Source organism: Bubalus kerabau, chromosome 1 (genome assembly GCF_029407905.1).
Source record: "Bubalus kerabau isolate K-KA32 ecotype Philippines breed swamp buffalo chromosome 1, PCC_UOA_SB_1v2, whole genome shotgun sequence".
In the NCBI taxonomy this organism is placed as follows: Eukaryota; Metazoa; Chordata; class Mammalia; order Artiodactyla; family Bovidae; genus Bubalus; species Bubalus kerabau.
Window position 1 is genome coordinate 194,588,504 of NC_073624.1, and position 24,051 is coordinate 194,612,554.

Genomic DNA, 24,051 nt, shown 5'->3' on the forward strand with positions numbered 1-24,051 from the left:
GCTGCTCAGGACCACAAGAGGAAAGCCCGCCTGTTGCAAGGTGACCAAAAACTTGCCCTGGAGGCCACAGCCTGGGGCTAATTGCCCTGCATCTTGTTCAGGTTATTAGAGTTGAAGTCAAGCAGCCTTTTCCTTTGAGATGTCTCCTGTGGCTCCATTGCCCAAGAGGTTCTGGCATGAGCAAGGGTGTTTATAATCTTTAGCAGTGACTCTGCAGCCCAAGCAGAAGCACCTTCATTTGCTTCCTGTAGCACCTGTGGCCTGTCACCCCATCTGCATTCAGGGCACGTGCCTATAAGTGCATCGTCATTCTTGTTTGCTTTGCTGCAAGTGGAAATGTTAGTGGAAATGCTGCATATGCAGTGTGATGCCTGTGGAACCTATTGCCTGTCGTTCATATTTTGGGTAACAAGTAGCAAATTGGAGGGTGATATTTGGTGTCAGTGTTAAGAATTCAGATGTTGAGCAATTAATCACCAAGATAATTGATGATAACCATGAAGAAAGGTACAGAGCCCCTTGAGATACCTGACTAGGCCTGATGACAGAATCCAATATTTTATCATTCTATTTTCAAGATGAGAGTGCTTTACATTTGTAAAGGGGCCCAAGACACCTTCTCTTGAGCTCTACACATGGCTGTGAAATACGCTGGGTAATTTTCAGGGCAGTTATCAGCCTCTTTGGTAGGCAGATGTATGATTAAACATTTCTTCAACCAAGCCAGTTATGGAGAGGAGTCATAAAGAATGAAAATTCTATTTCAGATTCCAATGCTAGAACTTCTTAGAACTCCTTAGCTCCAGGAATGCAGCTCAGGGTAAACTAGAGATTGTGTGTATATTTTTGTGGGCAGGAAGAACCAGATACACAGGAACTAAATGCAATCTGGCTTGAGCAGAGTGTGAAGGAATTTTGGGAAAGAAAAAACTCCTGGATACAAGGTTTTTAGAGAGAACTGAGAAAACCCGGCAATACATCTAGTAAGATAGAAGAGAATGAAAACCTGAGTCAGAAGAATTAAAAGTAGAGACATGTGAGAAGAGAATGCAAAAATCTACCTCAAGGTGAGGCAAGCATGGTACTTCATGATATGTAAGCATCTGCACATCAAGAAGTGGATGACAATCTGGAACATCTTGGAAAGAAGGAGTATGCATACTCCTGAGAATAATGATGAATCAGTGCTTGGCTCTTGAGAAATGAGAGCAGAAGAATGTGACCTGGATGAGAGGAAACAAAAGAAAAGAATATGGGACAAAGAATGGAATACTAACCTGGGAAGAATTATGATTCATTCAGGAGGGCCTTAACTCTTCGGTAAAAATTAACCTTTAGAGTGAAAAATAGATGTTGTGATTCCTTGAATGTGGCTCTCTGCAGATTTGATGTGGCTTGTCTTTCCTGCAACAGTTGGTATGGAAGTCTAAAAAGAGTTATTGAGCCTATTTATTGGAAAAGGAATGGGTTTGGAAGCATATTTGGTCAAAAAGTTTCTAGAAAAAAAATCGATGGACTTTAGGTATAAGAAAATTTTCATTCACCCTTTCCAGTTAAGTTTTGTGACTTCAGGTGATTGAGGAGAATTTAAAAAGTAAAGACTAGCTATGGGATCTCGGAGAAGGCAATGGCACCCTACTCCAGTACTCTTGCCTGGAAAATCCCATGGATGGAGGAGCCTGGTGGGCCGCAGTCCATGGGGTCGCTAAGAGTCGGACAAGACTCAGCGACTTCACTTTCACTTTTTACTTTCTTGCATTGGAGAAGGAAATGGCAACCCACTCCAGTGTTCTTGCCTGGAGAATCCCAGGGACGGGGGAGCCTGGTGGGCTGCCGTCTATGGGGTCGCACAGAGTCAGACACGACTGAAGTGACTTAGCAGCAGCAGCAGCAGCAGCTATGGGATCTAAGGATGGGATTTACTTCTCTACAGCCTGGTTGCAAATAATAGCAGGATATACTTTTGGCCATAGGTAGGGAACATCTTATTAGAATAAAGAAGCAGGCATTTGCCTAGTCTAGAGTTCTGTGAACTAAATATGCAGGAGATGGAGAGAAGATGAAGAGACAGCACCCAGCCCTCTGGGGAATCACTGGTTGATGTTGAAAGAAGATGGTGGGACCTTCTCGGGTTTTGACAAGTGACAGTTGGCAGGGCGCCAGAAATAACCCTTAGGGCATTAGACATCCATCCCTTGTGTGATTTGAGTCTAGATGGCAACAATGTGAACAAAGCGAGCCTAAGACCAGCAAGTATGAGTTCAGATGCAGCAGTGTACTATGCCAAAGCATCAAGTGGAAAAGTGCAGTGGCAGAGGGGAAGGGAGCAGAGATGATGTGCGAAAAGAAGCTATGTATCTGGGAGGGGACCCTTTTACCTGCTCCTGTAAGCAAACTGCAAAATAGGAGAGAGGATGAAGAAAAACTGTTTCTCCTTGCTCTTCAAGTAGAATTGAGTCCATGTGGGGAGATGGATATAATGAATAATGCATTCCTGCTGCAGATCCTAAAATTGTCGCAGAGAAAACATATGGTGGTGATGGGGGTTTCAGCTAGCCAGTCATCTGCCTGGATCTTTCTCTAAAGTTAACCAAGATCTTTTCTGGTCTTATTGCGAATTATATTCACCAGAAAGTCATTTCTGTAAGTCAGCTGTACCATTTCTCATCCAGTGTGGATGATCTAATGGCTTCAGGCCGTTTAAACAGTATTTTCAAATCTGGAGGGCCACAAGAGTAACACCTGGCTGTAGCTCGACCAAAATCTAAATAAAATGTATGCCTGTTAGTCGATTGACTAAAATAATAAAGATCATCTGAAATGTTATTTTCCCTCTTTAGTAACTGTTCTCCAGTTTGTCATTCAGATAGCTTCTGGAGTCTGTGCCCTCCTCCCTGCTCCCATTCCCTTCCCATGGAGAAAGACTTTTGATTTCCATTCAACATTCCATGATATGCAGAGAAGGTACTGCAAGAAAGGAAAATGTATGTACAACACGTGGCTTTTCAAAATAGTGTATTAATAAGGTGAGGAAGTAAGAGGCCAGTTTGGCTTCGTTGACTATAGCATTGATTCAGTGAGGGAAGTAGTGGGAAATAACCGTGGGGAGAGAGTTGGCAGGCAGATTGTGAAAGCCTTGGGTGCCAGCTTACGTTGTTTGAATCTTATATTCAAAGTATTGGAAGTCTGGAAATGCTTGAGTGGCAAGTATCAAGATGAGAGTGATTTTTAGGAGTATGAATTGGGTTGCCATGGCTACGGTAAATAGCTAAGGGGGTTGGGAAGATACAGCAGGGAAAGCAACAGAATAATATAATAGTGCAAGTTTGAGCTGAAGGAGGCCTGAACTAGACTGATGATAGTGGTGGTGAAAAAGAGATGGAAAAGAGAGATTATGCAAAAGAATTTTCAGGGTTTGGTAAGGGAGAAAGAGAAAAGTCAGATTCTGCTGGAATTCAGAGTTCAGGTGGCCAGGATAATGAAAGAGAAGAAGAAAAATGAAATTATTGACATATGATGTCCTGGTGCTGGCAGGAAATCCAACTGTGGAAGTACAGGAAGTAATCTGAGATAAGAGAATGCAGACAAGGTCAGAAGTTGGAGGTAGAAATACAGATATTAAAGTCATTTTCACAGAGTTAATAGCTGGAGCTACAAGAATATGAGTTCTAACTAAAACATTCATGCTGTTAGAACTATTTTTGCTAAATATTTTTCCTCCAGAAAATATGGCTTAAGGTAGGTTTTTCATGCCTTTGTCAGTCAGAGTTCCGTGGTAGGCAACAGAATCTAGCCTGTTTAAGAAGAAAGGTATTTCGCTATTAAGAGGTTTGTGAAATCATTGTAGAGGAGGGAGTGAAGAAAGAGCTTCTAGGTTGAACTTCCAGTAAGCACTCCAAAAATCTCATTCCAGACCTGGGCATCGGGGTGAGATGCTACAGTCTGCCTCCAGCAGGGAAGGAGAAGTCTCAGTGCAGGAGGTTCCATCACTGCTGCTGAGCACAGGGCGTACTGCACCTGTCACAGACTTGCCTTTCTCTTTGTGAGTGTTTATGAATCATTTAAAGGGACCAGGTGTCATTTCTAAACAGAACCAGCAGCTTCTTGGTGCTAGAAGGGAGATAGGCTTAATGCTGAGGAAGCTAATCCACAATATCCAACACAGCGTTTTGGACCATTTTACAGGAAATATCTAGAGTTGAACTTTGGATTTGCATGATTCTTTTTTAATCAGATGAATGAGACTGCAAGTCTGATTTTTCAGTAGGCACAATATCATGTTCTTCTTTGTCTTTTGTTTTCAGCATGTTCTACACATAGCTACTAGTTCAGACATAACAGTAAGAGCTAAGATTCTGAGGTTGTGTTTAGGCTCTGTGGGCAAGCATGCCCAGTCCATGGGGTCGCAAAGAGTCAGACACAACTGAGCAACTGAACAACAACAACAAATTGATTAATAATGTCTGCCCAGGGCTGGGGAGGGGACAATGGCACCTTTTATTTGCCATCTCCATACTAGGTCATTGCTTCACTAATGATAAATTTACTAGTTTGTGACTGTAGGTTACTGTTCCTACATGTTAGAAGACATGTCAACTCCAATATTTTGGTGACTGGAAATGTTTTCTACTAGTAGAATGCTTACTAAGTCCTACATACCCTTGCTTTCAAACTGTGGTGCTGGAGAAGACTTTTGAGAGTCCCTGGACTGCAAGAAGATGAAACCAGTCAATCCTAAAGGAAATCAACCTTGAATATTCATTGGAAGGACTGATGCTGAAGCTAAAGCTCCAATACTTTGGCCATCTGATGCGAAGAGCCAACTCATTGGAAAAGACCCTGATGCTGGGGTCAAGATAGAAGGCAGGAGGAGAAGGGGATAACAGAGGATGAAATGTTTTGGTGGCATCACCGACTTAATGGACATGAATTTGAGCAAGCTCCTGGAGATGGTGAAGGACAGGGAAGCCTGGTATGCTGCAGTCCATGGGGTCACAAAGAGTCAGAAATGACGGAGTGACTGAACAACAATATATCCTTAGTGTACAATGTACTTGAACTATTATGTTTTTTAACTCTAGTTTATCCAGTAGTTTCTCTCTGCTTCTTCTAAGATTCATCTACTGATTTTACCCCATCCTTTTTCCAAACTCTTGCCTCTGGAGGGTCAGGTCCCTCAGTCTGTACTGTGTGGGTAAGAAAAAATGACATCAGGGCCACAGAGTGTGATATGAAGTTGGAAAAGGCAACACCTTAGCAACTTCCAGCTTCTAAGAACAAAAGAATCACAAGCCTTAGGGAATAAATTCTTCTGCTGCTTCCCAAAGGGGTTTTTCAATTTCAAGGACCTGATGAATTCAATCTTAATTTTTCTGAATGTCTCTCCCTGCCCTGCTATTCTCATGCTTCAAGATCACCTGCTTTTTGATGCTTTATTGATGACAGTCTCCTCTCCCCACTCTCTATACTCTCAAATTACTTGGTATGTACACCATCTGTTGTAGCAAAAATCAAATGACATTTTAGTTGTTTACGTATATGTTATACTTTCAGCCTGAGCTACTCAAAGGCAGAGGCTGTCTTCTTAAAACCAGTACTTATTAAGTTTTACATATATTATCTCCTTCAGTCCTAACAATAAACCTATGAGGAAATGAGGCTCAGAGGGGTTAAATATCATGCCCCACTGTAAATACCTGGCAGAAACAAGATTTGAAACTAGGTCGTATTTTATATGTATACCTAGCATGTATATGCAGAGGATGTCAGTAAATACCCATCAGATGAGCCAGTAGTTAAGTGAATAAGCTGTACGCTACAAACCACAAGGAAGCCATTTTTGGCCACCAGCTGAAAACAAGTCCTTTCAGTTACTCTTACAGCTCTCAGCATGCTGCAGACTTTAATTCAAACCAGACCTTAATACCTAGAAGAAGGATGTATCAAAACTAGATTACTGGAAACAAAGCAGCTGATCATCTTACTTAAGGTCATCTACTGAGCCTGGCCTTCCCAATAAGGGAAGCGTCTCATCATAATGCTTCTTTACAGATTCAATTTAAAATGTTAATACCACCGTGTCAGAAACAAAGTCAGAAGTCATGAAGAAAAGATGGACTAAAAGAAGCCTTCCTTCCATTCTATAAATTGAGCTGCTTTGTTATGCCCTGTGTTCAGATGAGAGGCTTTCTAAGTAAAACCTAAGGAACATGAACAACTATCAGAACAACTCCACCATGTTTGTAGAGTCATCATTGATTGCTGGGTTTCTGCTCCTGCTTTCTTCCTGTGTCCCCAAAGAGTTCCTTGCTCTGATTTTAATAAATAAAGATATTGCCCAATTAGATTGGTTTTAGATCTAACAATTTTGTCTGCTGGCATAATCAGCCAACAGCAGCCAGGTGTCTGAATTATCTTTTGGCTTTCCTTTTCTGCTGTGAAGTGAGTTTTTCCATTGCTAGGTCTTCTTCCATATTTGCTGTCCACAGAGGCGGAGGCTGGGAGTGGCCGTGTGCTTCCAGGGTGCTGCACTGGGAATGCTGGACTCTATTCCCCTGGGTTCATGAGCTCACCCTGTTTCCAAGCGTCACCACACATGTGGTGGATCCTGATGGAAAAATAGTCAGGTTTGAGTGGAAATAGCAGGGAGTGGGACAGCTGCATTTCAAAGCTTTTCATTTCCTTTTCCTCTGTGTCCAGCATATGGCTTTAATGGAGTTGCTGAGTGTATAGTTCTGTATAGTTTCCCCCTTCAAGTAGTGTTCTCTTTTGCCTCTGTGCTAACACCCCCTCCACCCCCCGCCAACGTTAAAAGCAGAAGCACATTCTCAGCTGTCTCTTGGGAAGATGAGTTTTATTTTGATTAAAAACAATTTAAAAAATTAAGCTCTCTTAGAAATTCTGCTGTGAAAAATAGGACTATTTTTTAATGTGATCATAGATTGTAAGATTTTTTTTTCCCCTATATCTTTCCTGGAGGGGGTTGGGAGAGGTCTGGGATAGATCATGGTCCTTTGGTAGTAGCAATGGAGATTTGTTATCTGGTCCTAATTTTGCCTCTAACTAAATGACTATTTCAGACATGACAGTTAAACTTTTCGGTCTGTAGAAGGCTAAGTGAATGATCTATAAAATCCCTTCTGGATTAAAAAATAAAAAGATTCTGGGATTATATCTATCTAGTTTTTGGCTAGTTTGTTTCATTTTTGGTTTCCCAGAATTAGAGTGAAATAAAGGAATGAAGAAGTATAAAGTGTGAACAGAAATATTTTCATTCAATAAGGATATTCTGCCATAAATACATTCTTCATTGATTTATTGTTCTGTGGATTTTCTGTGAATTAAATTCTTCAAAATTACATGTGGTTCACAACACAGAGCAATTGGAATATAATTAGTCCTTTGAATGACTTTCAGAGTGACCATTAAATCATCTCTGGAAGTTTATTAGTTTACTGAAACCAGGGTCTTAGTGTCTTATTAAGAAGAAATAGAATATATACTTTAGGAAGAAACTTCCTGGAATGGATTAGTCCAGAAATTTGTGCTCAGGATTTTAGCTTCCAGTTCCCTCCTCCCCACCTTTGTTTCTGGCCCTGATTAACCACTTAAATGTCAATAATTGCTTCATCTTTCTAGGTCATAGATTGCCCAGCTAATGAACAGCTAATGTATTGTTTCAGAATTATCTAGAACTTAAGGGCTAGCAGGTTAATTTCTGTTACGTATTTTGAGATTTTGATAAAAAGTTATAAGGACAGTGACTTATTTTAGTCTCATTTTCCCCTTCATGGTATTCAACATGAGAAGTACTATTTTTGCTTTCCAAGCAAAACTTTTGAAAATGTTGATGGTAATAAAAATGCATTAAAATAAAATCAGATATGAAGCTTAAGCATTTGTGTTATTTATTAAGCTTCAAATCATCAGCATTAAGCTCTCCCCCCCTTTTTTTCTGGGTACTATCCAATTTCTTTGTGTATCTTGGTGATTAAAAGTATCCTATATCCATTAACAAGGGGGTGACTTCTCTTTGTGACAGGTAGAAACTCTAATTCTCCCTAGAGAGTTTAAATTGTGTGGAGTGGATCAGAAGGACGTCTTTCTTAGTTCTATGAAGGCCACTTTTATCCAAGGACCTTTATTTCCTGGCCTAATTTAGCCACAGGCGTCCTCTAAAGTTGAATAATACTGATGATTGATAAATATAATCTGCATGGAGATATAACAATAACAATCTAGAGATTGTTCTTTATCTTTGGCAATGGAATTTCAAATCCACGTCTTTACAGATTAAATACTTATCTCCTGGGTTGAATAATTTAAAACATCAAAAACTTACTTGCTTTGAAATGGCTGGCATGTTAACTAACTATGTTATTGTCATCTAGATCCTTTACTATTTTTTCAAATGTTACACCAGTTGATGCTCTGCTGGGTGAATTAAGATGGGCATTTTTCCTGCTAATTTATGCCAGTAGGAGGGTGGAACCAGGTTTTAGGAGTGAGGGCTGTTTGAGTTCTTTGGGGCTGTTATAACAGAATACCATAGACTGGGTGGCTTATAAATAACAGAAATTTACTTCTCACAGTTCTGGAGGCTGGGAAATCCAAGATCAAGGTGCTAGCAGGGGGCTGGCTGCCTGGTTATAGATGACTATCTTGTCACTGTGTCCTCACATGATGGAAGGCACAAGGGAGCTCTCTGAAGTCTCTTTATAAGGGCAGTAATTCCATTCATGAGGGCTCCCCCCATGTACGAATCACATCCCAAAGACCCAAATACCTAATACCATCAAATTCGGGATTCGGTTCAGTTCAGTCGCTCAGTTGTGTCTGACTCCTTGCAACCCCATGGACTGCAGCATGCCAGTCTTCCCTGTCCGTCACCAACTCCTGAAACTTGCTCAAACTCATGTTGAGTTGGTGATGCCATCCAACCATCTCATCCTCTGCCTTCTCCTCCTGCCTTCAATCTTTCCCAGCATCAAGGTCTTTTCCAATGAGTCAGTTCTTCGCTGATTGGGGAGTAGCTTTCACCCTATGAATTGGGTGGGAGAGGGGCAAGACACAGACATTCAGTCTATATATGGGAGGATGTAAAACTTACATAATTGAAGGACTCTAAGAAAAAGAACACAAAGTAGGTATGATGGTGAACTTATACATAGAAAAAAAAAATTTAAAAGAACTAATAAATATCATAAATTAAATACTTGAAATTAAACAGCCTTCCCCCAGTATTTTTGTATATGTACAGTATTTTTGGATTACTTCTTCATATAGCAACAATCTGAAAATCTTACATCATTTTCTGTAGACAAATCTTTTCCTCATATGGCTGGCTGAAATTTTTTTTATTATTACTAATAGGTTATAAACATTTCTTTTATGTCCACAACCATTATTGGTCATGAAAATTATTGATTGTGTCAAATTTTGGAAACCTCTGAAAGTTTCACTCACATATGCTGTCTCTAGTATTCCTCCAAACATAGAAATGTAATAAATATATTTTATTTCATGTGATTGCCATCAAAAGAAAAAAATATGGTGTTCTATAATTGTATATGCTGCTTTACTGTGTGTATTCCTAACAGAAAGAACTTCTACTTTGACTAAATACTTATGGGAACTGTATCCTCTATTCACAGTCTTACAAGGCTGATGATTGGAAGAATTTTCCAAAGATTAGCTTCTGATTCCTTACGTTTCCTTTTTTGCATATCTACTTCTGTTTCTGGGTAACAGGGGAAATGTTCATGTCACAATATGTCTAGCTCTGCACATTTGTATTGTGATGTCAGGTGAGTCAGCATAGTAGGCATTAGGGATAATCCTTGAAACCATTCCTTACTTCGAGATGGTTGGCAGTAACTTATTTATAATGGAGTGGTTGTGAATCACAGAAAGAGATCTCATTCAGGCCAAAGTAAATATAAACCCTATTCAATTTCTATTCCACTGGATCTTAAATGTGCATGCAGGCAGGTTACCATTAACATGAGAAGATAAGTGGTAGTCAGGACATAGGCGTAGAAAGAGACCATGGTCGTAACTAACCACGGTTATAAGATCTTTTCCATATTTTACAGAAATACAATATTCCCTGGGCGCATTGCTGGGGTCCTTTCCAGGGCCTTGGAAGGTGCCTATGAAAGTGAGCATTCTGAACCTTAAATGGTGTTAACCTCACAGAAAACCTGACTCTGAGCAAGTGGTGGGCTTTTTGCCTTTGGAAATACTGGTCTTTATGTCTCTGGTCCTGGTGTGATGCTGATGGCAGTTCTGCTGTCAGAGAATACCAGTGGACTTCTCTCTTTCCCTTCTTCACATTTCCTTCTGTTTCCAGTATTCCCAGAAATACCATTTTACTTGGCACATACCACATGGAGAAGCAAGAAGATGAGCCCGTTCTAAAGTTCAAATCCCACTTTTGCCATTATGTGTATGAACCCCAATTATAAGCTAGAGTTAATAATACATATCTTCAAAGGTTTCTGCTATAATCTGAGATAATACATGAAAACTACTTAATTTTTATGGGCCTTGGTTTATTCGTGAAATTAATAACACATGTTAAAATGTTGTTTTGAGCATCTGAGATAATGCAGGTAAGTTAACCAGCCCAGTAGTTGGAAAACAGATGGCATTGATCAAAGAATTATCACTACTTGTGGGAAAGTCTCACCAAATATTCTTGTGCCCTTCTATACTTCCCAGCCTACCCTGCAGTTAGGTTGGAGTCATGTGACTAGATCTGGTCAATAAAATGTGAGAGGAAAGCAGCATTTATGGCCTAAGACAGTTACTAAGTCAGTGTATTTCCTGTATCCCCTTCTACCTTGGCAGCAGCAACCTTGGTGATAGTGTAGCTACAATATGCATGGATCCTGGATCCCTGAGTCACTATCAAAGGAGAATTCACACGAGAGCTTCTGGACTGTATTCAGACTTTGTGTGAACACGAAATAAGAGTTGATTGTGTTAATCCATCATGACTTGTGCATTTTTGTTACTACAGTTTAGCCTAGCATTATATTCACTATTACTCAAAGCTGGTGGAGGTGATAGAATTCCAGTTGAGCTATTCCAAATCCTGAAAGATGATGCTGCGAAAGTGCTGCACTCAATATGCCAGCAAATTTGGAAAACTCAGCAGTGGCCACAGGACTGGAGAAGGTTAGTTTTCATTCCAATCACAAAGAAAGGCAATTCCAAAGAATGCTCAAACTACTGCACAATTGCACTCATCTCACATGCTAGTAAAGTAATGCTCAAAATTCTCCAAGCCAGGCTTCAGCAATATGTGAACTGTGAACTTCCTGATGTTCAAGCTGGTTTTAGAAAAGGCAGAGGACCCAGAGATCAAATTGCCAACATCCGCTGGATCATGGAAAAGCAAGAGAGTTCCAGAAAAGCATCTATTTCTGCTTTATTGACTATGCCAAAGCCTTTGACTGTGTGGATCACAATACACTGTGGAAAATTCTGAAAGAGATGGGAATACCAGACCACCTGATCTGCCTCTTGAGAAATTTGTATGCAGGTCAGGAAGCAACAGTTAGAACTGGACATGGAACAACAGGCTGGTTCCAAATAGGAAAAGGAGTACGTCAAGGCTGTATATTGTCACCCTGCTTATTTAACTTCTATGCAGAGTACATCATGAGAAACGCTGGACTGGAAAAAGCACAAGCTGGAATCAAGATTGCCAGAAGAAATACCAATAACCTCAGATATGCAGATGACACCACCCTTATGGCAGAAAGTGAAGAGGAACTCAAAAGCCTCTTGATGAAAGTGAAAGTGGAGAGTGAAAAAGTTGGCTTAAAGCTCAACATTCAGAAAACAAAGATCATGGCATCCGGTCCCATCACTTCATGGGAAATAGATGGGGAAACAGTGGAAACAGTGTCAGACTTTATTTTTCTGGGCTCCAAAATCACTGCAGATGGTGACTGCAGCCATGAAATTAAAAGACGCTTACTCCTTGGAAGGGAAGTTATGACCAACCTAGATAGCATATTGAAAAGCAGAGACATTATGTTGCCAACAAAGGTTCGTCTAGTCAAGGCTATGGTTTTTCCTGTGGTCATGTATGGATGTGAGAGTTGGACTGTGAAGAAGGCTGAGTGCCGAAGTATTGATGCTTTTGAACCGTGGTGTTGGAGAAGACTCTTGAGAGTCCCTTGGACTGCAAAGAGATCTAACCAGTCCATTCTAAAGGAGATCAGCCCTGGGATTTCTTTGGAAGGAATGATGCTAAAGCTGAAACTCCAGTACTTTGGCCACCTCATGCGAAGAGTTGACTCATTGGAAAAGACCCTGATGCTGGGAGGGATTGGGGGCAGGAGGAGAAGGGGATGACAGAGGATGAGATGGCTGGATGGCATCACGGACTCGATGGACGTGAGTCAGAGTGAGCTCCTGGAGTAGGTGATGGACAGGGAGGCCTGGCGTGCTGCGATTCATGGGGTCTCAAAGAGTCGGACACAACTGAGCAACTGATCTGATCTGATTGTTTTTATTATTATTATTACTGAACTGAACTACTCATGAACTTTGGCATTTTAGTGATACATAAAACTGCCTAGAGCATTGGCTCCTATCCTCAGTAATGGGGACATAAAAATAATGCTGTTGCACATAAAACCACCAGTTCTTCCACAACCATGGGATTCAATGGTCTAACTAAACTAAACTAGGAAGGAGGAAAGAAGTACATTAAAATTTCTATTTGGCTCACCAGCTAATCCTTTCTATTCAGGCTACCTTATTTCCTTGAAATGCTAACTCTGAGTCCATGCATATTTTTTATGACTTATTGAAAAATGATGTCCTTTTCTATCAAAGTTTTAGAAGTTATGTTTTCTCCCTTCTAAGTTTCATTGACTCAGCAATCCTTCATTACTTAATAAAAGGTCTAATTAGTGTTCAGGGCACTGCTTCCACCATTAGGAATACATCCCATAATCACAGATTCTCAGATGGGCAGCTGGTAGGTTACATTCAGACTTTAGCCAGGAGCAGTCACCAGCACTGAGTGAATATCTATGTTTTTATTTTAGAGGAATCATCACTTAAAATACATGGAAAACTTCCTCTTACCACTTTTTTTTTTTAATAGTTCTAAAGCCCTTTGGGAAGACTGGTAGAAAAGCTAGCTTGATGGGCTGTTTCCTAGATCCTGCACAATTGTTATCAAGAACCTCCTGAAGTAGACTAAAGTAAAATCACTCAGTCATATCCGACTCTTTGTGACCCCATGGACAGTAGCCCACCAGGCTGCTCTGTCCATGGGATTTTCCAGGCAAGACTACTGAAGTGGGTTGCCATTGGGCCAGTGTAAATTATGGCAAGAAGTCAGTATCTGAAAGACTTCAGGACATGCCACCCCAAAATATGCTATTTTGGTATACTGATGATTTTGAATTGAAGGCTCTTGAGATGCAGTAGGTGCAGGAAGGGCTCTCTGATCTACCTTTTTCTACCTAAAAACAGGCCATTAAATGAGAAAGATGTCTTCCTAGACAAGGAAGAGGTCCTTAATACCAGAGACTGAGAATCAATGCTGAAATGAGTCTGTACAAATAAACTTACTAAAATAACCTTATCTTCCTAGTTTTGAACCCCCCTGGTTATCTCCTACTCACTTCCCATAATTTGTTGCCTCTATTCCAAAAATAGATAGCATATTAAAAAGCAGAGACATTACTTTGCTAACAAAGGTTCGTCTAGTCAAGGCTATGGTTTTTCCAGTGGTCATGTATGGATGTGAGAGTTGGACTGTGAAGAAAGCTGGGCCCTGAAGAATTGATGCTTTTGAACTGTGGTGTTGGAGAAGACTCTTGAGAGTCCCTTGGACTGCAAGGAGATCCAACCAGTCCATTCTAAAGGAGATCAGCCCTGGGTGTTCTTTGGAAGGAATGATGCTAAAGCTGAAACTCCAGTACTTTGGCCACCTCATGTGAAGAGTTGACTCATTGGAAAAGACTCTGATGCTGGGAGGGATTGGGGGCAGGAGGAGAAGGGGACAACAGAGGATGAGATGGCTGGATGACATCACTGACTCGATGGACGTGAGTCTGGGTGAACTCTGGGAGTTGGTGATGGACAGGGAGGCCTGGTGTGCTGCGATTCATGGGGTCGCAAAGAGTCGGACACAACTGAGCGACTGAACTGAACTGAACTGATTCCAAAAATGTTTGTTTTAATTCTTATAATTTATCATTTCTTTGTCCAAAAGATATAAAAACTTTGTTCTGGTTGCTTCTTCAGGTCCTTATTCTCTTGTGAAGGTTCCCATATATACGTAAAATTCTAATAAAACTGATGTTTTTTTCCTGCTTGTTTTTTGTTGGTTTAATTCTTAGGTCTAGTCAGAGATCAGAGAAGAGTAGAAGTATTTTTCCTCCCCTGAAGACCAAAGAAGTAATACCAACTTCAGGTTGAAAATTGGTGTGACGCCCTAGAGAAGTGACAAGAGCACAGATTAGAAGGCTGGAAAGTCAGATGGAGGCACGGATGGTTTTGGAAGCTGGCCTTGAACCAAGAAAGGGTACTGATCTTGTTCTTTCTGAGTTCTATCTAGACACCTGGGATGGGAGCAGGTGGGCAGCAAGGGTGATGGGCAGATACACAGCCTTAAGGATGTGGAATTAAACTAGACCCTCAGGCTAGCTTGAGAAAAATGATAATACTTTTGACGTGGAAAAATTCTAATATTTGTTAAACTCAAGGATGAAATAAGAGAAATATACACCTATAGATTAAAAAAATAGTAACATGACATTATACTGAGGTTAAGGGGGTTTCATATTCTTAGTCTAATATGGACAGAGGGTGTTACTAGTAGCTTTATATGGTCCTTATGCCCAAGTATTTCATGACAGGAAAAAAAGAGCAAAGATTAAAAGAAAAAACAACACACATTCAATGAGCCTCCTTAAATTGCCAACTGAACTATTGTGTTGTAGAAATACTTGCATAGTCATAACAGATGGAGCCTAACTTGAAACGGTTTCTTGACAATGTTGAGATATGACCATACATTCTGAAATATTTAAAGAAATCTACATAATAAATTGGGCTTCCCTGGTGGCTCAGAGGTAAAGAATCCATCTGCCAAGGCAGGAGACCCTAGCTGAATACCTGGGTCAGGAAGAGTCCCTGAAGAAGGAAATAACAACACCTTCCAGTATTCTTGCCTAGGAAATCCCATGGATAGAGGAGCCTGGAGGGCTACAGTCCATGGTGTCGCAAAGAGTCAGACATGACTGAGCAACTAAACAACAACAACATGATAAATTGCAGATACATTCCCAGTAAGGGGATGTGCAGAGGGAAAGGCAGGAACCCTGCAGGTATTCTGAAAGCAGGAAGAGTCCTGGTGAAGTCTCACTAGCACAATCATTGTGCAGATTTCTCTATAGCTCTGGTTTCCTAACACTGGCAACAGGCAAGTAGTTCTGAGTCAAATCAGAAAATCTGGAAGAGGAGGCAAAGATCCTCCAATATGGGCTTTGGTGCTTTGCCCCTTTCCAGAGCAGCTGCCTCCAGCACAAGGCCCATGGCCGCCCTTGGGCCAATCAGTCTGATTAATCACCTGCGGGCCTTTATTTAGGTTCCTTCACGAGGTGCTGCATCTCACACTTCAGCATTAGCGTCACCTGGGAGGTCGGTAAAAACACAGATTGCTGCCTAGATCCCCGCGTTTCTGATGCAGTTGGTCTTCTACGGAGCCCAGAAGCTGACCTTTCTGACAACTCCCCTGAAGGGGCTGTTGCTGCTGGTCTGGCGACCACCCCTGAAGAGTCGCTGCTTTAATACCAGAGGTATTTTTATAGTGAATTTATTTAACAAAAGGGAATGATTTTATGTAATCCTGGAGTATGCGTGCCATTTTTTTTTTTTACTGCTTAATGCGGAATGTTTATAATGTTTTTAAAGATCTCTGAATCACCAAATCACTGAATCTCAGGTGTGGGACACACCTTACAGGGCCAGATTTTCTGATGTCCTATTCCCCCCCTTTTCTTTATTGGGCTTAGGTATAATTTTAGCCTTTGTGTTCCAACCCAGTATCCCTGGATTTTGATTAAGACTGGCTTTTTGTGTAGCCAGTTGTTTATCAGTGACAGGCTCTCTTGTTTGATCATCTATTTTTTCCTCTGTGAACATGATATAATTCTTGCAGATGAGAATCCAGTCTAATTCCTTCTTTTTTCTAGCTCTGAAAATTCTTTTTTCTCCAGGTTTATGACAGCTTTGTATCAGTTACTTTCTGTCATTGGGTCTTCCCGCTTGCTTTAATACTTTACTTGTTTGTTTTCATCATATATATATATATATATATATTTTTTTTTTTACTTTGCTAAAATGTATACAAAGTTCACTGTTGTAAGAAACTTAAGGCATTCAATTAAGTGGCATTAAGTACATTTATAATACTGTACTGCCATGACCACCATCTTTTCTCAGAACTTCTTCATCATCTCAAACAAACTGTGCCTATTAAAAATAGCTTTTCATTCTTCTCTCCTCCCAGGTCCTGGTAATATGTATCTACTTTCTGTCTTTATGAATATGCCAATTTCAGGCCCTTCATTGTGAAATTGTACAATATTTGTGTCTGGTTTACTTCACTGACTATAATGTTTTCATGATTCATCCCTGCTGGTTTTTATAATCTGTGTTTCTTCTTAGTTCTCTGCAAAAAAGCCTACATTTTTCTAGTACTCTTTTCCAAAGGAAAGCTCTTCCTTTTATTCTTAGGACCACCCCTGTTCCCCTCTCCCACTTTTCTTTTGAAAACACTCTCCCTGTCATGAAAGTGAGGATTCTAGAATCCTTTTGTGTGGCTTTTGCTAGCAGGTGAGTGGTTATGTGCACTGATTATTCGTCCTGTGACTCATGTGGAGTAAGTCACTGAAATCTCTAACATCTTGTTCCACAACCAGCCACAGCAGGTAGAATTTTCCCAAAACCTTTTAGGTGTTTCTTAGAATTTTGCCAAGAACTCTCTTTCTAGATCTTCTAGAAGTAATCTTTAAACAGAGGGGAAATAAGGATAAAATTACCTTTGGAAATTGTTTTGCTTGGACTTTATCTGCCAGTCAGCTAGCATCCTGTCATTTACATAGCTATTTTCCCCCCTCAAATAATGAGTAAAGAAAGGAGACACTAGGAGTTGTGAAAAAGCTGAGCGAATAGGAGAGTCTTTTAGTCACCTTTACCTGTATTTCGTTGCATACACAGGCTGTGACTTATCTGGCTGCAGCAGCATCTGAGTCTCTGCCAAAGGCGGGGAAACTCCAATAATCTGCTAGATACGGTTGGAACAGGGTCATATCACAGCTTTTGATTATATATGAGCTCAGGTTGTGTTTCACTTTGTTCAAGTTATGGAGCAGGTAAGGGTGCCTTCAAGGAAAGTAAATATAATAGGTACAGCCCAAGTACTAGATCAAAAGAAATTGTTTCCATCAATAACAGTGGATTCCTTTTCCATCATTTGAAAGTCACATTAACTTATAAATTGCTTGAAAATTAGGCTTGTGTTCAACTGCTGCCCAACTCTCAGTTGGATATCAAGCCTGCAATGAATCCCAAAGTAATTTTGTTCATTTTTGTTCATAGTGATCTCACTGATATATATACATATATATATACATTTATATATATAACATAAATATGCATATATACATAATCAACTGTACACACATAGTTTGGAAAAGCCAGAGTAAATACTAGTTTCTTTTTTCTTTTAAAAAATTGCTATTGGTGCTAATTAGTGAATGACGGTTTAATAAGTAGCATTTTCTTTTCTTTTGTATATGACAAACTTCATGTTCTCAGAAAAAAAAGAAATTATGTGTTTTTACTGGATTTGCAATTCAATAAGCTAAGCGTGGCTTCATTTTCAAGTTCAAAGCTACTTAGGGAAAAGGAGAAACATAAATAACATTGTGTGTTCCTTTTGTAGGACATAAAATAGGAAGTACTTTAGCCTTGCCCATTTCATTTTGCCTCCATCCTGATATTACATTTCCTACCCATCGTCATGCATTTAGAAAACTATGTTTTAAAAAATGGCTCACACTACAGAATCAAGGAATGAAGAGATGATTGTAAGAATGGAACTTTAATCTCTCTGTCTTGAAACTTTACTTCTAATTAAGAACCTGAAACATTCCGTCCACGTTGTAGCTATATTTTCTAGCATGGAGCTTCTTAATAGATAAAAAAATTTCCTCTGTATTTCTAGTTCTTTTTTCAATCTCTTATACCTGGAGTACTAAAATAATCTGATTTATGCAGTCAAACCAATATTTGAAAGAAACTTTGTTAAGCCCTGCTTCCTATTTGAAGGTTAGCAAGCCAAGTTCTTTCTCACAAAAAGTTCATAATTTGGCAAGGCTATGTGGGGGACAGGGTAATGACATGAGGTAAATAGACACATATGGTTTAAATGAATGCTAAGAAATGGCACCAGGGGCTCTGGCTCTGGGGGTTTAAATGGGGAAACAGATCAGGTACTCCAGAAGAGATAAGAAAACAGGTGGTAGCATTTGAGATGGGTTTTCATTCTCACAGTTGAGTGTGCATCAGGATTGCCTGGAGGACTTGCTACAACACAAATTGCTGGGCCCCACATTCAGCATTTTTGATTCAGTAGGTCTGGGGTGGGGTGTAAGAATTTGTATTTCTAACAAGTTCCCAGGTGATTCTTGTCCTGCTTACTCAGATACAGCACTTGAAGAACCATTGCTCGAGAGAGATGGGAAAAGAACAGAGGGTGTTTGATCCAGAGAAAGATAATGGGCAAATTTGAGAGGTAAGAAACTGAAGGACACTTTGAATGATAATAATGATGAATGCTAGCTTTTTTGCCAGTGAGAAGATGAAGTTACAGAGAGGTTAAAGAGCTTAAAGTCATAGACCTAATAAGCATCAGAGTCAGGGTTTGAACCTATGGAGTCAGCCACCCAGAGCTTGATGTTTCCTTGCTGTGATTAATAGTTGAAAGCAGTACATCTCGACTGACACAGACGTTTTTTAGGCAGTAATGAGAGTTAAGGCTTAGCATGCAGGTTGCAATTATATTTCAGAGGCTTTAAGTACCAGGTTAAGGGATTTTGTATTTAGGATGTTAATAGAGATGTATTCAGCTTTTCTTTTTTTTTTGGATTGGGATTGATTGAGTAGCAATGTACATAATCAAGAGAGACGAAAGGATGGAAACCTAGTTTGAAGTCGTATTTAACAACCCAAGTAGGGAGTTCTCTGGTGATCCGATGATTAGGTGCTTTCACTGCTAAAGGCTTAGGTTCAATTCCTGGTCCTGTGAGCCATGCGGCAGGGCCCAAAAATAAATAAATAAATAAAAATAAAAAATAGCCCAAGTGAAAGAAAAGGGCAACTGCAATTGAAATGGAAGTGGACTGGGTGGGGATAAGAGATCCTTTGTGGGTTGGCTATGCTTGTGATTCCCAGTCCTTCTACCAGCTGTGATTCCATGGTTTGAAAATTTAGGCTTATGACACGAACTGCATTTAACTTAACAAAGAGAAATGTGTTCTATCTGAGATCATTCTTTTTCCCACTGTCACACATCCAGATGGTAACTAACAGTCCATAATTATCAAGAGGTCAAAATCCCAGCATTGTCCCCGTTGTGATAAGCACCAAGGTTGAACAAGTGAGCAGACATTTAAAAATATTTTATTGCTTTCAGTTGCAGGTCTTTGTCACAGGCCTGCATTCAAGGTCAATCACATAAATGTTTAAAATTTAAGTCCGATCTACAATCATGTTTCTAGAAATTCTTCTGACGCCATAAAAAGCCAGTGGAATGTTTTCATAATCCTGAGATAATAAGTTACCATACTGACATAAAATAATTCCAGCCAAAACAAAGAAATCCATGTGGTTTTATGGGTAAATACATAATGTACACCAGGCACTTGAAAAATTGAATACATCGTCCCTGTCTTTATGCTTCTAATAATACAGGCTTTTGCGACCTGATAATGAGTTTGGGGCTCGTGAATAGAAGTCAAGAAATATTCTCTAGTTTGAGGTCTGGCGTTCTGGAGGCAGCTGGAGAGAACTGACCAAGACAGAAAGTTTGGAGAAGGGCCCCATTTGGAGGAGCTGGTTCTTAATTTGGTGTGGTTCAAGACAGGCATGCTGGGATGTCTTTTTAACTCAGTACCCGAAGGCAGGATATCATTACCAAAGAGCCCTTAGGAAATTAAGGAGTATTGAAACTTTGAGGAGTCCAGAAAAACCCAATTGGTCTTTCTCTCCAATGTGAAATATGTTAACCTGATAAGCTTCTAGAATGCCATTTTCAGGTAAAATAAAACTTTTCTAATATAGATCTAACAGTTCCACTTCAAACTTTCTGTCACTGCTAAATACCCGCAAACCTCATGAAGAAAATTTTGAAAGATGGAAGTTTCTTTTAGGTGTAATAGTGAGAGCCCACGTGTATGTGGTTGTGAAATAGTTAAGCACCAGGCCTTCAGTAACTGCAGCTTAAAAGCACTCAGCAAAGGGATAGATTTCTGCACAATAGCATCTGCTTTCTTCCTCACTTGAGCAGCCAACCTGGAAGTCAGTCCTCCTCACACTGCTAAAGGCCAGAGTGCATGAGAGGGAAGTCATTCACAGAAGCAGGTACTTTTTTAGAAGGCCTGGGAAAGGAGACTAACTTTTTCTAAGTTCCAGTATCTGTTCCATAGATATTAGGAAGAGTAATATCTAGAGCTATAAATTTAAGTTGTTGTTGTTCAGTTGCTCAGTCATGTATGACTCTCTGCAACCCCATGGACTGCAGCATGCCAGGCTTCCCTATGCTTCATCATCTCCTGCTGCTGCTAAGTCATTTCAGTTGTGTCCGACTCTGTGTGACCCCATAGATGGCAGCCCACCAGGCTCCCCCGTCCCTGGGATTCTCCAGGCAAGAACACTGGAGTGGGTTGCCATTTCCTTCTCCAATGCATGAAAGTGAAAAGTGAAAGGGATGTTGCTCAGTTGTGTCCGACCCTCAGCAACCCCATGGACTGCAGCCTTCCAGGCTCCTCCATCCATGGGATTCTCCAGGCAAGAGTACTGGAGTGGGGTGCCATTGCCTTCTCCTCATCATCTCCTGAAACTTACTCAAATCCATGTCCATTGAGTTGGTGATGCCACCCAACCATCTCATCCTCTGTTGTCCCTTTCTCCTCCTGCCTTCAATCTTTCCCAGCATCAGGGTCTTTTCCAATAAATCAGTTCTTCTCATCAGATGGCCAAAGTATTGGAGCTTCGGCTTCAGCATCAGTCCTTCCAATGAATATTCAGGGTTGATTTCCTTTAGGATTGACTGATTTGATCTCCTTGCAGTCCAAGGGACTCTTAAGAGTCTTTTCCAACACCACAATTTGAAAGCATCAATTCTTCCATATTCAGTCTTCTTTATGGTCGAACTCTCTCATCCATACAATTACTCACATATATTTGGAAACTGGATTTTGGAACATTTACCGTCAAAGATTCTGAATATGCCCTGCAAATTAGCAAGTCAACCTTGCTGAAGCAAATAGCAACACTGACACATATACTAAGGTAGGAAGTGAAACAGCACAAAAATAGGGAAATAGCAGCAGATAACATATCACCAAGATGATGAAGCAAGAGGGGACACAAAAGACCATAGTTGCTATGTTTATTCTTAGTCACACATAGCTAGATGTAGCAGGTGTATTTTTAGCTACACATACCTAAATGAGTCACCATTCTCTGAGGAAAAAACAGAAAAAAATGCTAAAGGGGAGTAACTGCAAGCTGCCTATCACTTATAGCGACTATATGTATGTATTTGCTTAAGATAGCTGCTAAGGAAGCTCTCTTTAGTTTGTTCCTCAGTAGGGGCTGAGTCATTAATGATTAGGTTTTCGCTTTCCTTATAGAGCTTCATGGGAATTTCAGGGTACTGTTAACCAGAACCAGGTGGGTCCAAGATGCAGCCAAGGCCTTGGTACCAGCACAGAGAAATGCGGGAGCATCCCTGTGTGCCTTAAGCCGCAGGACCACCCAACCAGGGTTTGTGCAGCCCTGGAAGCTGGCAGAGCAGAGCCTGGGACAAATAGGAGATTTAGGAATGAACCTTTAGTTCAAGGTTAACCAGAGAGACTGCCACTGGGTAATGCACGCTATCGAATCTTGTAATTAAAAGGGTTTCCTGTGTGGTCACCTGAAGTAGTTACTAAACAGATTGCAGGAAACAACATGCAGCATTCTGCAGATACTTTGCAATTACTTTATACCATCACCATGCAGTCAAAAGACAAAGAGAAAACGCAGGGAGAAACTTTTAACAGCAATTTGTAGCAAAGATGTCAGGAATAAGAACACAGTGCTTGTTACCACTGGCTCTTATGTTAATCACCTAATTGCAAATTGGCTTTCATTAATGTCTGGATAGCATATTCAAAAGCAGAGACATTACGTTGCCAACAAAGGTCCGTCTAGTCAAGGCTATGGTTTGCCAGTGGTCATGTATGGATGTGAGAGTTGGACTGTGAAGAAAGCTGAGCGCCAAAGAATTGATGTTTTTGAACTGTGGTTTTGGAGAAGACTCTTGAGAGTCCCTTGGACTGCAAGGAGATCCAACCAGTCCATTCTGAAGGAGATCAGCCCTGGGATTTCTTTGGAAGGAATGATGCTAAGGCTGAAACTCCAGTACTTTGGCCACCTCATGTGAAGAGTTGACTCATTGGAAAAGACTCTGATGCTGGGAGGGATTGGGGGCAGGAGGAGAAGGGGATGACAGAGGATGAGATGGCTAGATGACATCACTGACTCGATGGACGTGAGTCTGAGTGAACTCCAGGAGTTGGTGATGGACAGGGAGGCCTGGCGTGCTGCGATTCATGGGGTCGCAAAGGGTCGGACACGACTGAGCGACTGAACTGAACTGAACGTCTGGATACAGCTGAAATAATCTAATGCTTTCTCTGCTCTGATATCCTGCTACTTATATTTACATAGAGCATGCCTATACATATTTTTTTCTTTCCATAAGTACTAAATGGCTCCATTTCCCCCATTTCTGTTTGGTGGAAGAGAAACAAGACAAGTGAACTGTGGGGCTGTATTCTGAACCCAGAGCTCATAGACACACTATAATATAAAAATGGAAGTGTTCTGAAATGCACTGCATGGATCCATACTTTAAGACCAGCCCAGCACCAAGTCCAGAATTCTGGAGGATATTTGTATCCTTTGCATGTTGCTGTCCTCTATCAAGGTCCATCCTGGCAGGGTGGCCCTCTTTTCTTAAAGTCACACTTACTCATTGCATTCTACAGGGGATCGTTACCTTCTATTAATGAAAAAGCACACTCACCACCATTGCCTGTGTTGCTTGTTAGTGGCACAAAACCAAGAGAACAGCCTGCATGGTCATCTCTGTGTGCGCCATTCCAGATGCTCCCATGGGACATACAGTATCAACACCTGAATACATAGTGCTTAAGTGAACCAGTTTGAACTAAGTCACTTACTGCTGAGTTTTACCGAAGGAAAGGGGCAAATGCCAATTGGCAAATACAGCATTCTCCTCCTCTCCCTATTTAAACTTCCCTCTAATGCAAAATCTATTCATTAGGAAATCATGTAGTGACCAAAATGTACAGAAGAAAAAGAAAATCATCTTTCCCCAATGCAGAAATAATTGATGTATGTACTTTGCAACTTTTTGTATACATTCTTTCCCAAGATTTTTTATTTCTATTTTTAACACTTCTGGATATATTTATTTCATTATCTAACATGAATGTATATACCCATCAGTGAGAAAATGTTCAAACAAATGGTTTGTTTGCTTTCCCTGGAAAGGAGGACTAGTTTTTAAGAAGTCAAATTTTAAGTCAGTGTAGCGTTCAGGTTTCAGATTGTTCTTTGATGAGCTCCTGGAAAGGAAAATGCAGAACCATCTATTCCATCTGTGGCATAACATAGTACCACTGAATATCTTTGATTTTTTTATTTTTATTTATT